The sequence below is a fragment of the Triticum dicoccoides genome, chromosome 1B, assembly GCF_002162155.2.
Source record: "Triticum dicoccoides isolate Atlit2015 ecotype Zavitan chromosome 1B, WEW_v2.0, whole genome shotgun sequence".
NCBI classification, from domain to species: Eukaryota; Viridiplantae; Streptophyta; class Magnoliopsida; order Poales; family Poaceae; genus Triticum; species Triticum dicoccoides.
In genome coordinates this window covers 286,189,066-286,203,532 of record NC_041381.1, presented here as the reverse complement: position 1 = coordinate 286,203,532, position 14,467 = coordinate 286,189,066, and positions in this window count along the sequence as shown.

Here is a 14,467-nt window from a genome sequence, read left to right as displayed (position 1 = left end):
AGCACGCCCATCACCAACAATCCGCAACCTCAGGGTGACAAAGATGTTGGTTGATGGCGGGGCCGGCCTAAACTTGATCTCACCTGTTGTGGTCAAAAGGATGCACATCCCTGATGGAGACCTCGATGAAACGGGCACGTTCCAAGGGGTTAACCCGGGGAGAAGCCAGCCAAAGGGAAAGGTCACGCTGCCCGTGACATTCGGAGGCGAGCTGAACCACAGGACGGAAAGGATTGTTTTTGATGTAGCCGAGATCCCCTTGCCTTACAACGGGATCCTCGGCCGCCTGGCACTAGCCAAGTTCATCGCGGCTTCACACTACGCCTACAACATGCTGAAGATGCCCGGGCCAATGAACATCATCACCGTCCCCTCCGACAAGAAAGATGCGCTGATCTGCGCTGACCAACTCTACCGAGAAGCAGTTGCAGCAGCTGCCGCTAAGGCACCTGCTCCTACCAACGGAGCCACGAGGGGGAAGAAGACCGGCGAGACCCCTCGCACCCACTCTGGCAAGCGCACCTCTTAGGGGTGTTGCGCTCCCGTTGAGGACGTTCCAGAGAGCTCCGCCCGCAAGAGCAAGAAGTCCAGAGCCACACCACCAGCGACCAAGAAGGTGCCCGTCAAGGAGGACGGCACGGGGGGAGCTTTTACCATAAGCTCCACCCTCGACGGCAAATAGGAAAGCGAGCTCATCACCTTCCTGCAGGCGAATGTCGATGTGTTTGCATGGCAAGCCTCCGACATCCCCAGCGTTCCCAGGGAGGTGATTGAGCACCACCTTGCTGTCTGTCCTCATGCGCGGCCCATCAAGCAGAAGGTCAGGAAACAAGCTCTGGAGAGACAGGAGTTCATCACGGAAGAAATCAGAAAGCTAGAGGCGGCGGGCTTGGTGAGAGGAGTACTCCATCCGACGTGGTTGGCCAATCCGGTAGTAGTGTGCAAGGCAAATGGGAAGTGGAGGTTGTGTATTGATTACACAGACATCAATAAGGCCTGTCCAAAGGATCCCTTCCTGTTGCCGCGCATCGACCAGATTGTTGACTCCATGGCTGGGTGTGACCTGTTATCATTCCTTGACGCCTACTCAGGGTACCACCACATCTTCATGACGAAATAGGACGAGGAAAAGACAGCATTCATCACCCCATGTGGTACGTACTGCTTTTTACATATGCCTTTCGGGTTGAAGAGTGCTGGCTCAACCTTTGCAAGAGCGGTCCAAATTGGTTTTGAACCCCAGCTACATAGAAATATGGAAGCTTATATGGATGATATAGTGGTCAAAACCAAGGACAAGGCAACACTTATGCAAGATCAAGAGGAAAGATTCGGAAACCTGCGCAAGATCAACCTCAAATTGAACCCTGAGAAGTGTGTCTTCGGTGTCCCGTCCGGCAAGCTTCTCGGGTTCTTTGTGTCGCAGCGTGGGATTGAGGCAAACCTAGACAAGATTAGGGTCAGCAAGCAGATTGAGGCGCCCAAACAGATCAAGGATGTGCGTCGGCTCATTGGCTGCATTGCCGCCGTGAGCAGATTCATCTCCAAATCCGCGGAGCATGCCCTCCCCTTTTTCAAGATCTTAAAGAAGACGGGCCCAGTGGAGTGGACCCCAGAGGCCGAGCGGCGTTGCAAGACTTGAAGAAGTACCTCTCCTCTGCCCAAGTGCTGATTGCGCCCAAGCCACAAGAACCGTTGCTGCTATATCTAGCGGCAACAAACCAAGTGGTTAGCGCCGCATTGGTGGTGCAGAGAGAGGACGACAAGGAGACATTAGCAGCGGCAGAGTCAATGGTTGGCGGGGTAGAACCCTCCCCGACAGGGCTCGGTCCCGGCAAGACTGAGTCCCCGGCAGGGCCCGGTCCCGACAAGACTGGCGCCAGTATGACAGGACCCGCATGGCCAGGTGAAGTGGCGCAAAGGAAGAAGATGGTGCAGCACCCGGTTTACTTCGTCAGCTCCCTCTTGCAGGGAGCTACGTCGAGGTATTCAGGTGTGCAAAAATTTCTCTTCGGCCTCCTTATGGCCTCGAGGAAGCTGCACCACTACTTCCAAGCACCACGAGATCATTGTGGTTACCCGCCTTCCATTGCAACGGATACTGCATAACCCAGATGCAACAGGAAGGATCGTAGAATGGGCCCTGGAGCTGTCAAGTTTTGGTCTAAAGTTTGAAAGTACCTCGACGATCTAGAGCAGAGTCTTGGCGGAGTTTGTGGCAAAATGGACCTCGACGCCTGAAGAAGAGGTACAGGAGACTACTCTCCCCGACGAGGAAACAAGCAGCAACTGGATCATGTACTTTGATGGGGCCTTTTCGCTGCAAGGCGCTGGTGCTGGTGTGCTGCTTGTCACACTCACCGGAGAGCACCTCAAGTACGTCATCCAAATGCACTTTCCCCGGGAGATGTCAACCAACAACACCGCCGAGTACGAGGGTTTGCTTGCCGGTCTCAGGATCGCGGCGGACCTCGGAGTTAAAAAGCTCATCGTCAGGGGCGACTCGCAACTCGTCGTCAGGCAGGTCAACAAAGATTATCAAAGCCTGTTGATGGAAGCTTACGTAGATGAGGTGAGGAAACTGGAGGAGCGCTTTGACAGTATACAAGCGGAGCATGTCCCTCGGAAGGAGAAAGACATTGCCGACTACCTGTCAAAGCGCGCTGCCCTCAAGCTACCTGTGGAACCATGTACTTTTGTGCTTCAGTTAACTCAACCATCCATTCAGCCGTCGACCGGGCAGAACAAGCGGAGGAAGCTAGGCTCCGGCAAGTACTTCCCCACCAAGCTCCCCGGAGCCGCCAGCGAAGATGTTGCCGTAGATGCCGATCCCGCCGCGGGACAACCGACTCCGGTAGGACCTTAGGTCATGGCCGTGGAGACGGCCACTCCCGTGGCAAAAGAGATGCCTTTGGTCCTTGTCATTGAGCCACACGCTCCGGCATGGGCACGACACACCGTTCGATTCCTTCAAAAAGGAGAGCTTCCTGAGGAGCAGGAAGAGGCGGAAAGAGTAGCCCGCCGGTCTTCTCTGTACCAATTCATTGATAACATATTGTACAGAAAAAGACCGAATGGGGTGAAATTGAAGTGCATCTCCCAGGAAGAAGGACTAAAGCTATTGGCAAAGATACATGGGGGCATATGTGGCTCCCAGATAGGGTCGAGGGCCCTTGCCGGCAAGGCTTTCTGGCAAGGTTTCTTCTGGCCCACCGCCCTCCAGGATGCGACGGCACTAGTAACCAAGTGTGAAGCGTGCCAGTTCCATTCGAAGAAGCTTCATCAACCATCTCAAGCCCTTCAAACTATCCCTCTCTCCTGGCCCTTCTCAGTTTGGGGGCTTGACATATTAGGCCCCTTCCCCGTGTCGTCGGGGGCTTTGAGTACTTGTACGTCGCAATCGACAAGTTCACAAAGTGCCCAGAAGTGGAAGCAGTGAGGAAGGTGACGACGCAGTCAGCCATCAAGTTCTTCAAGGGACTAGTGTGCCGTTTTGGGATACCCAACAGGATCATCACCGACAATGGCACACAGTTCACAAGCCACGCCTTCATGCAATACAATGAGGATCTCGGCAGCAGGGTCTGTTTTGCCTCCGTGGCACATCCACGGAGCAAAGGCCAAGTGGAGAGAGCAAATGCTGAAGTCCCGCGAGGCTTAAGAATGAAAACTTTTGATAGGCTGCGCAAAAGTGGAAGACGCTGGATTGATGAGTTGCCGGCGGTTCTTTGGTCGATCAGAACAACGCCAAATCGAGCCACCAGCCAGACACCGTTTGCCCTGGTCTACGGGGCAGAAGTAGTTCTTCCCACGGAACTCATGTACGGGTCACCTCAAGTGCTCGCTTATGATGAGCTTGAGCAAGAGCGATTGCGGCAAGATGACGCAACGCTCCTTGAGGAAGATCGTCTCCGGGCGCTATGAGCAGCATGCTACCAGCAATCCTTGCGCCGCTACCATATCCGCAAGGTCCATACCCGTAGCGTTCAGGAAGGAGACCTTGTTCTTCGGCATGTTCAGTCGTCCAAGAATTCCTACAAGTTGACGCCAATGTGGGAAGGCCCTTATTGGGTAACATGAGTCACCAGGCCCGGCGCAGTCCGCTTGGAGATCGAAGATGCCGTTCCAGTTAGTAACTCCTGAAACATCGAGCATCTTCGCAAGTTTTACCCATAAGGCGCGGCTGCTGAGCCTCCCGGCAAGCCACCCTTTTGTACAAGCCTTGCGGGCAATGCATGTAACCCTTTGTACAAAGCCAGGCGCAGACCCTGAGCACTAATAAAACAAAGCGCTGGCGCCCTAAGTTATAGCATGCATGCTAGGTCGAGTCTCCTCCTCGGTTAGGGTTGATAGTGCTTGGCAGCGGCTAACCCCTAGCTTAGAGGTCGAGTGTGCATCTCTTTGTTTCATCCCTGTCCTTCTTGGTTCGCAGGACACGTAAGTATTTTTGCTGAGCTGTTTGGAAGAGAGGAACGGACCGGTGCCCCGACCCCGGTAAGCCAAGGTTGCCGGGGGCTGCAAATACAAGGATCCGTCCACGGCAAGCCAAGGTTGCTGGGGGCTGCAGATCCAGATAAGTCTTTTATCCTCTATCATGCATTTCGTTATGAACTGGGGTATGTGGAAGCACGTTTTGTATCCAAGCTACCGTGCTCCCCTCTTTCTGAACCCAAGGATTATCTCCTGGGTTCGAAATTGGTCGTAGTCGCAGCAGCAAGGGGAGAGAACGTGGAGTCCAAACTCATCTCATCCTTGCCTCCGCAAAGAACGTGAGAAAGGTCGAGAGAGATGGGGGAACGGCGAGGCCTGTTGCCGGGTGGAAAATGTTTACTTTAAATGGCAACAGGGCTTCAATCCTTGCCGTGGGTTTCACCTGCAAATGAAAAGCCCGGCAAACATCCCTTTTTCATTAAAAACATCCCGTATAGGTACAGTTCATACGGAATGAAAAACATGAACAGGGGGATTACAAGTTCTAAATTCAAAAAGGCCCGAAGGCTTACAGGACTAAAAAGAGATAAGGTGTCCGTAATCCCTTTCTTGTCCCTCTCCTCGGGAAATGGAGCAAGAAGGCAAAAGGGAAAAAGGGGCGCCTAGGCGAAGCACGAGCAGCAGAAGGCACCAGGAGAACATCCTGGTGGCCACCCCAAAGTGAGGTTGGTGATGATGACGATGGTAGAAGAGATGGAAGACGAGGCGGCAGGACTGTCAATACGCTACAAAGGCGTCGGTGCCTGCGTACTCCGACTTGACGCCTTGCCACCCGCTCTCTTCCTCTTCCACAACCTCCCCACGCCAGCCGCCCAAGGAGGCTACCCCGAGAAGTTCAAGGAGCCGGCGACACGGATGATGGGGTCGCCGGTGCCACCCGGAGCAGCGCCCGACACCTAGTCGGACCCGTCATCCTGCCGCCCGCTACCCTTGTCATCGCTGCCGCTGTCCTCCTCATCACCCTCGCTCGAGGAGGAATCTTCATCGTCGGAGGAGCTCTCCATGCAGCACCTTACGTGAGTCCCGAAGTGCCCGAAGATCTTCACAGAGAGGATGCCACCCTCCATTAATTTAAAATGGAGAGTGATCCCCTCCGTCAAGCTATGGACGCGGGCGAAGGTCTTCCACCCTCGACGGAGGTACATGATGTGAGGGGCGGGGAACTCGACATCAGCCCATATGTCGCTGTTCCCACAACCCCTCATATGCAGCCGCAACGCCTGCAGTGGATCCAGCTCCATCTCCGGCGCAAACAGAGTCAGGAGGCGAAGAAGATGGCGCGGCGGCTAGCGTAGCCTGATGAAGAACTCGCAAGGGTTGTCCCTGACGTGGCCGTCCACCGGAGGAGGGGCCGCTAGCGGAGGCGAAGCCGATCTGTTGCCCCGTCCTCCTCTCCCTCGAGCGCCACGGTGGCCTCGACCTCGCCCCCTCCCCCTCTAAGAGGCGGCTCCTCCACCACAAGCTCTAGGGGAGGAGCAATGCATTGTCGAGCTAAGACCCTCGCCGCCACCGATGAAGCGTCGCCACGCCCCCTCACCATGGCAGAAGAAAGGAGGAAGCAGGAATGGGGAGAGGCAGATGGCGAAGGGTTGAGAGGCACCGTTCCTCCCGCTCCCCTCTTTATAAAGGGGCGGGGGCGAGGCTCGGCCTCCCCCTCTCGGCCAATCCGGCCCGTTGAAGTGACAGCAAGCGGGGCCATCGACCGCCCTCCCTGCTCCATTGAAGGCGCATGGGAATCGACCCATGCACGCGCACGACTTCCCACATCCTGTGCGCCTGTCATTCGCCCTGCATCGTGCATGTAGCGAATGTGGCGCAAAGGATAGGCGCAGTGGGACGTGTGGAGCGACGGTTCCCAAATGAGGGCAGTAAATGAGCAGCGGCCCTGCGGTCCCAAAGAGACACGCAAGCCGCCTCTTTACTGTCCACCACGGGATGCCGCCAACATGCTTCCATCATGCGTGCGTCCGACCCCCACGTCGCGCGTTCAACGCGGCTCGTGGGGAAGCGCAGCGGACGGAACAGTCACCACCGTAAAAATCTGCCCCAACTGCCCGCGCACCATTCTAGGCCTGGCCCAACAACATGCTGCGCTTATGTATGGCCCAGGCCCGAGGGCTCATGTCAGTACAAAAGTAGGGGCTCTCCTTTTGACCCCATTAGTTGTGCACGGGCATTCAGAGCCACCCGCCACGGCCACGCATAACAGCGCAGGAAAGGGAAGCCAGAGAGAAGCCGAAGGCACAAGGCAAACAAAGCAACGACAAGGACCAAGGCCACAAAGATCGGATGGATGAAGCAGGTTTCCCCGGCAAAGAACCTTGCCAGGGCAGCCTCAGCGGCCCCGGCAATACCCTTGCCGGGGCAGCTCGCCCACACCAGCTGAGCGAGCCACCTTTGAGCCCACCAACGCTGGGCAAACGCATTGGGACAGGGCTCGGGAGGCACCTCCGTGGTGGCATGCAGATCTTTGTGAAGACAAAGAATAGTTAAGATCAAATGAGGATATTAAGGCAACAATCCTCGGCAGGGTTCTTACCGAGGAAGCCCACGAGACCCCCGGCAAGGTCCTTGCCGGGGATGACGGCGTGCCGCGGCAAGACCCTTGTCGGGCCACCCGGCAAGGCCCTCGCCAAGCGCACCAGCAGGGCCACTACCAGGCCCACGCCAGCCAAGTCTCCGCCACCGTACGCATGCAGCTGCCGACCCAACCAGCTGGGCAGGCACCTGTGTGGCAACATGCAGCCCTTCGTAGAGGCTCTACCATCGCACCACCTCAGTTGCCTGCCTGCCTACATGGCACCGCATGCATCGCTGGCCAGGGCGCGTGTCAAAGCAAGGAGGAGCGGCGAAGGACGGTACGGGCCTCGCACCCGTCCCCGATAAAGTGAAGGGACACCTAAGCCTCACATTAAATGCAGTTTGTCCTGTAATACCAGCGATAAGCTCACAGCGCTGTAGCACTTTCCACCTCCTGCCTGCCACTGTGGCAGCCCCTTTCGCCTACAAAAGGAGGCCCATGGCGCACTGGAGAGGGATTCGGCTCTTTCGAACCTGGCAGCACCCAGAGCTAGTTCAAGAGCTCAAGAACGCTCAATACATCCACCAAAGCAGGATCGTAGGGTTTTACGCATCTTTGCGGCCCGAACCTGGGTAAATCCCCTTTGTGTTGTCTACTAGTCCCGCTCTTCTCACGATCCCCGCTCCCTGCAACCGTAGTAGGGATTCCAGTGATCCCATATGTGTTGTTTCCCACCGACAGTGAGACTGAAACGTTACGAAGGGGAAACAGAGAGTTTGCATTGCAAACTCGGTGGGACCGATCGCTCATCTCGGTTAGACCGAAACGTTACGAAGGGAAACAGAGAGTTTGCAATCCCATCTCGGTGAGATGAGATCCCTATCGGTGAGACCGAAGTGACTAGGGTTTCTGGCAGTGGCTATGTCAAATGAACTCGGTAGCGCCGGATGGATCAAATCAATGGGGCCGAGTTTGACTTTTGGTTTGGGACATATGTGGATATGAGAAAGTGGTTGCGGGTTTTGGGAGCATATCATAAAGCATTTTGAGCAAGCAAGCAATTAAGCAACACCTCATCCCATTTTAATAGTATTGGCTTTTCCTATGGACTCAATGTGATCTTGGATTACTAAAAATAAAATGTAGAGTCTTGAGCTTTAGAGCTTGAGCCAATCATTTGTCCTTAGCATTTTGAGGGGTCCACATTCCTAATCCATGCCATGCCAATCATTGAACTTTCCTGAGATATTCATCTTGAAATAGCATTAGTTCAATGAGCTATATGTTGTTAATTATTACCAAAACCACCCAGGGATAGTTGCACTTTCAGCCAGGCAGGCGCCAGCGAGCGCGGAGCGCCAGTTTCCTCTTCGGTGCAAGGGAAGCAAGCCGCAGGCGCGTTGTCCTGAGTAATCAGCCAAACATTTCCTTTCTGGTGCAACAAGACCAAGACCGTTCGGACGGCAGGACGGAGGTCATCATCGAGCCTACCGCAGCGTCATGACCAGAGGCCTTTCGTAGGCAAAGACCACTTTAGTCAGGATAGGATGTACTACTTGTCCCCTTTGGCCATTGTGGGATCCCTTCCCGCCAACATTTGGGAAGAGGACCAAGGCCATTATAAATAGGACTTAGCCACCACCATAGAGGGGGATCGAATCCATTCTCACCCAACCACCTCACCAGCTCTCTTGAGCTCAAGAACACCTCACCTCCTGAGGTCAGTTCATCCACTATACTTGTTCATCCTCAGCCCTTCGAGGCAATCCACCAAAATGCTGGAATAGGGTATTACACCGCAAGGTGGTCTGAACCAGGATAAACTGTTGTGTCTCTTTGTCTTTTTGAGCCCGACGCGCTAGGCTTAGGAGGATTGCGAGTAGGCAGGCTGGGTAGGTTGAAATCTCCGCACGCTCCCTAGAGTTCAAACCTTTCAAGGGTTTGCGGAACCCGTGATCTGACACATTCGCCCTGCCTTCTTCAGAATTTTGAAGAATGGCAGGGCGCGCTTGGTAGACATGGAAATGAACCTACTCAGCGCGGCAACACATCTTGTTAAATGCCTCACATCCTTGACTTTCTTGGGCGCTTGAATCTGCTCGATCGCTCTGATCTTGTCGGGGTTGGCCTCTATCCCTCGGTGAGGCACAAAGAAGCCAAGTAGCTTGCCAGAGATAACTCCAAACACCCATTTCTCAGGGTTCAACTTCAAGCTGATCTTGTGCAGGTTTGCAAAGGTCTCTTCCAAGTCCTGAATAAGTGTTGATTTATCCTTGGTTTTGACCACTATATCATCCTTGTAAGCTTCAATATTCCTGTGCAACTGAGGGTCAAACCCAATTTGCACTGCTCTGGCAAAAGTGGATCTTGTGCTCTTTAACCTGAAGGGCATCCGCACAAAGCAGTACGTGCCACATGGGGTTGTGAGCATGGTCTTTGATACTCCCCAAGTGCAAGGAATCGTCGTAGCAATTTCCAAAGATGGATCTGATAAGTATGGAGTGTCGAACCCGCAAGGAGCTAATGGTAAGATCAATATTCTTTCAACTCCTATCTGCCACCGATACAACTCTACGTATATCGAGCATTTGCTTTCATCTAGAAACGAGAAATAAAACTAGTTTGTGGGTATGAGAGGATAGATTTGCATGGTAACGGAGAACTAAAATATAAAAATAAGTGTTGTTAACATAAAGTTAGAATATATTACTATATAATATAAATAGCGGGTGTGGAATAATGATGGGTCGGTGTGCGGAATTGTCCTAGCCAATTGTTAACAAGATCGGTAGTCGTTATTGAAATTTTATATGAGGGGGAAGCATAAGCTAACATACTTTCTCTACTTGGATCGTATGCACTTATGATTGGAACTCTATCAAGCATCCGCAACTACTAAAGATAATTAAGGTAAAACCCAACCATAGCATTAAAGTATCAAGTCCGCTTTATCCCATACGTAACAACCCCCTTACTCGGAGACGTATTAGCATCCCCAAGCTTAATTCCTGCTCGCCCTCAAGTAGGTAAATGATAAAAGAAATAATTTATGAAGTGTGAATGCTATCAAGTGCACAAGTTTGATCAACGATAATTTCATCTACTTTTTCTAGCATCATTATATATCATAACAGTAGCTTATCGCGTAAAACTTCTCATCATCAAGTAGCAAGCTATTCACAAGTTAAAGTATAGACCATAAAGTTTCTTGAAAACTAACAAACTACGTTATCAATCACCAAACAATTGCAATTCATCTTACTTTCAAGAAGGGTCTATGTAAGAGCTTTGATTTAGCGAATTCCACATACTCAACTATCATATAGTCTTCCATGATTGCTAACCCTCAAAGCTTATTTTTAGCACAAATAGCATCCGTCGAACACAGAGAAAGATAGGGGCTTAATGTTTTGCCTCCCAACTTATTTATCATATAGATAATCGTCAACAATAATAATTCATGATCAAATATATTTGAATAGCCATATGTGCTTAGACCTTTCCCCATCACATGATGCTTGCCAAAAGAATGATTGAGGTTGAAATAAGAAGGAATACTATTGACTCTTGCATAAAAGTAAATACATGAAAGTAAAAGATAGGCCCTTCGTAGAGGGAAGCAGAGGTTGTCATGCGCTTTTTAATTTTGGATGTGCAAATCCTTAATGCAAAGGAACATCACGTCATATTGCGCTTGCCAACTTTATTATGCAGTCCGTCGCTTTTATTTCTTTACCATCACAAGTTCATACAACGCTTATTTTCCCTTACGATAGAAGATTATACATATTTAGGAGCAATTTTTATTGCTTTTCACCCTGATGTCAACTTACTTGAAGGATCTTATTCAATCCATACGTAGATATGGTGGACACTCATGGCATGAAACGGGGTTTAAGGGTTTTGGATGCACCAGTAGTATCTCTACTTAGTACAAAATTTTGGCTAGCAAAAGATCCTAAGGAAGCACCACATGTTAGAGGATCCATAACAATATAACTTCTATACAAATATACCCAAACATAACTCATTACGTTGTCTTCCTTGTCCAACTTCAACTGATTTGCTCAAGTTTGAAATAATTAATGGGGCTCACAATCATAGAAGATTTCTAAGATAGTATATTTGTATGTGAAATCTCTCTTCCTTCAATATTCTTTCATGAATTGTTCAAGTGATCAATGTTGTGTTTGCTAACTTTCAATAAATTTTACCACCTATACTTCTTATATGTGAATTAATTACTCCCCATGCACTACAAAAAAAATACACTTACATGATGATACGTGTTTGCCATAGTAGGTCGCGTTTTTTGTCATGCATGTACATCCATGACGATTCTATGACAGAATCAAGATAGTCATACCTGTGTGTTGTAGAAGTGTTCCATGACATTACCAAAATTATCATCACGGAAGTGTCCACTTCCATGACGATAAATCGCGCGTCACAAAAGTGCTTTCTTCAAGGGTGACCGACACGTGGCATCCATCGTAACGGAACGCTGTTAAGCTATCGGGTCTGGTTTTGGATCCGATAACCCGTTAATAGCCGGGACCAATGGGAAATTTCCACGTGTAAAATTCTGATTGGCCGAAGGGAACACCTGTCAGCTCGTCAGTGGGCCAGATGTCGCCCGTCCATTGGAGGAGACATGCCTATGATACATCGACACGTGGCGGGGCCCAACAGAGACCCATATAGGTTAAAAAGGTCGTCCCAGTCAAAGGCCCGTAGTACTTACTCAGTACTAGTGGGCCAGCCCAATAACGGCCTATTTAATAAAGGCCCATTTACGGCCCGAAGCCAGATCTGGCCCATTAATTGTTCGCCGAATATTTGGGCCCAATTACAGCCCAGTGACTTTCGACCTATTAGTGGTCCGATGTAGACATGGCCCATTTCCGCCTGGTGTGACTTTTGGCCTGGGAATGGCCCGTGCTTCCCATGGGCCATATATGGTCCGATGGGACATCGGGCCCACTAACGGCACGTGATAAAGGTGGCAACAGTTAAGCCCAATGTGACTTTGGGCCTGTTAACGGCCTGTCGATAATTCGGCCCATTGATCCATGTACTAAGCTTTCGGCCTCTTAAAAGCCCTTGCTATCGGTGGGCCAACTAAGGCCCGAGATATGTTTCGGCCTGGTAACGGCCCATGATATAACTGGGCCCAAAAAGGCCCGGTCTACACTTCAGCCTACTGAAGGCCCATCGATGACTAGCGAAAATTAAGGCCCAACATGCATTTCGGCCTCCTAAAGGCCCATGGTTTCATCTGGGCCATAACATGCCGGTACAATATTCAGCCTGTTAATGGCCCAACGCTACCTTGGCCAAACTAAGCGTTGGGTCCACAAAAGGCCCAACTAAAATATAGGCCGGTGTAAGTTGTGGGCCTGGCGCAAAGTGAAGGCCCCAATCATTTGGGCCCAAGAAAGATGCAGGTCGACCCAATTGTGGCCCGCTAAAAACCAGGCCCGTTAGTGGCGATTGTTTCGGCCCGGTCGACTACATCAGATTTTTTTCACATAGCGAATGATGGCAGTAATTAGTAGGAATTAAGAACAAACCTACTCTATACAATAAAGAAATTACGGCATAGTAACTAAGAATAAACCTACACTATACAATAGAGGATTTATGGTATATTACATCCACTGGGCATCGAAGTTCACCACTAGTGATCACAAAGCGCAACGAAGAAGCAGATTACAAAAACTGGGCACCATTGCAGCATAACAAAATAATACTGAACCGAGACCACTTCCAAGACAGTTCAAGAAAGGTTCGCCTTGCGCAGGAACTGCTGCACAAGATGCTGAGCAAGGCTGTGAGACCGGCCTAGCATGTCGGTCATAGCTTCTAGGTGTAGTTGTTTAGCGATGAGGTTGTCATTGGTGTTCTCCGCAATCTTTCTTAGAGACAGGACTTCATGTCAAAGTTGAGTTGCAGAATGCCTTTCTGCTAGAACTTGGGACTGAAGAAGTCGAACTGATTCAGACAACGAATTCTGTGAGCTTGTCTGAAGTAACTTGAACACTGCATCAAGACAAGACTTTGGGGTTGTCTCGCTATCTTCAAGATGTTTTGCCTTCTTTGCTGCAATTTATGTTCGGTTTGTCTCACAGCCTTCCGTAGACTTGTGCATGCCATCAGGCATATCACCCTGAAACAAAGCAGAGAGATGGCATGTTTTGCACATGTATAAACAAAGATGATAACTGTGCTGTCAATTCCATCCAATTTCAAATTCGAAAATAAAGAGTAAGTTCAAAATATCAATATCATAATTTGACATTGTTCATAATGCGGGGAGCTTCACCACACTACTGGATTACAATGTCAACATAACAAGCATAGATGAAGGGCAAATAAAATCATTGTATCTATTTTGGTTAATGTGCATGGCAAGTTGTTCATATCATCAGCCACATCAGTAAGATAAAACAGGAGATGACAAGTTGCAAACATGGGTTGCTTCACCACACCCTAGATTATAGATCCACAAAAACAAGCATACATATAGGGAGTATTGAGTAATGTGCATGGTATGAATAAGGAATTTGGTTTTACAAGTAAAACTTAGAACTTACAGTTCTTGCAAACATGCATTTTGATAGAAACAACAAACTAAACAGCAGTAAACAATAGGGAGTATGAGAAAATTAAACAACAGTTGAGGATAAAGGATTTAGAAGGACTGACTTACATTAACAGTTAACACCGGCTTTATAATGCCCTTCTCCATGTCAAGGGAAGGATAACTAAAGTATTTCAACATAGAATCTTCTTCATAAGCATTGCCTGTACTCTACATTTTGTAGAGAGTAATTATAGATATGATAATACTGGAAGGGATAGAGGATAATGAAGATAAGATGCATATTGATGCTACATAATCAACTACCAATCTCTGGAAGTACAAGCGTTATAGGACAAAATGTACTGACAAGAGCAATGGGCTACAGTTCTGCACTGGCATTGTCTGTGTATTCTAATTTTTGGTAACATTAAATATAGATCTGATCTTTTTTAGTAAATCGTGGGCGAGGGAGATAAGATGCAGAATGGTACACAATGAATCAAACCCTCTTCCCATAATACAAGAGTGTTTTGAACACTGGTGTACTGTAAAGAACGTTCTTATATTATGTGACGGAGGGAGTAGCTATTAATGTAAGTAAAGTGATAGACGACGTTCAGTCCTTACAAGAGGACTGCAGAGCTAAACCTCTTCAAAAGCATTGGGTTGGTTCTAAATTTATGTAAGAGTCCATACAGATCTTATAATGTCCACCAAATGGACAATAACGAGGCTAACCTGTGCAGTGATGCTACATAATCAAACAGCTATGAAAGTAAGTATGGTCATACATGGCAAGAGGTACTCATAAGAGCAATGCAGTGTGCAGTATAGTTGCGAGATTATGTGGTCCCTTGAGAATGAATGTT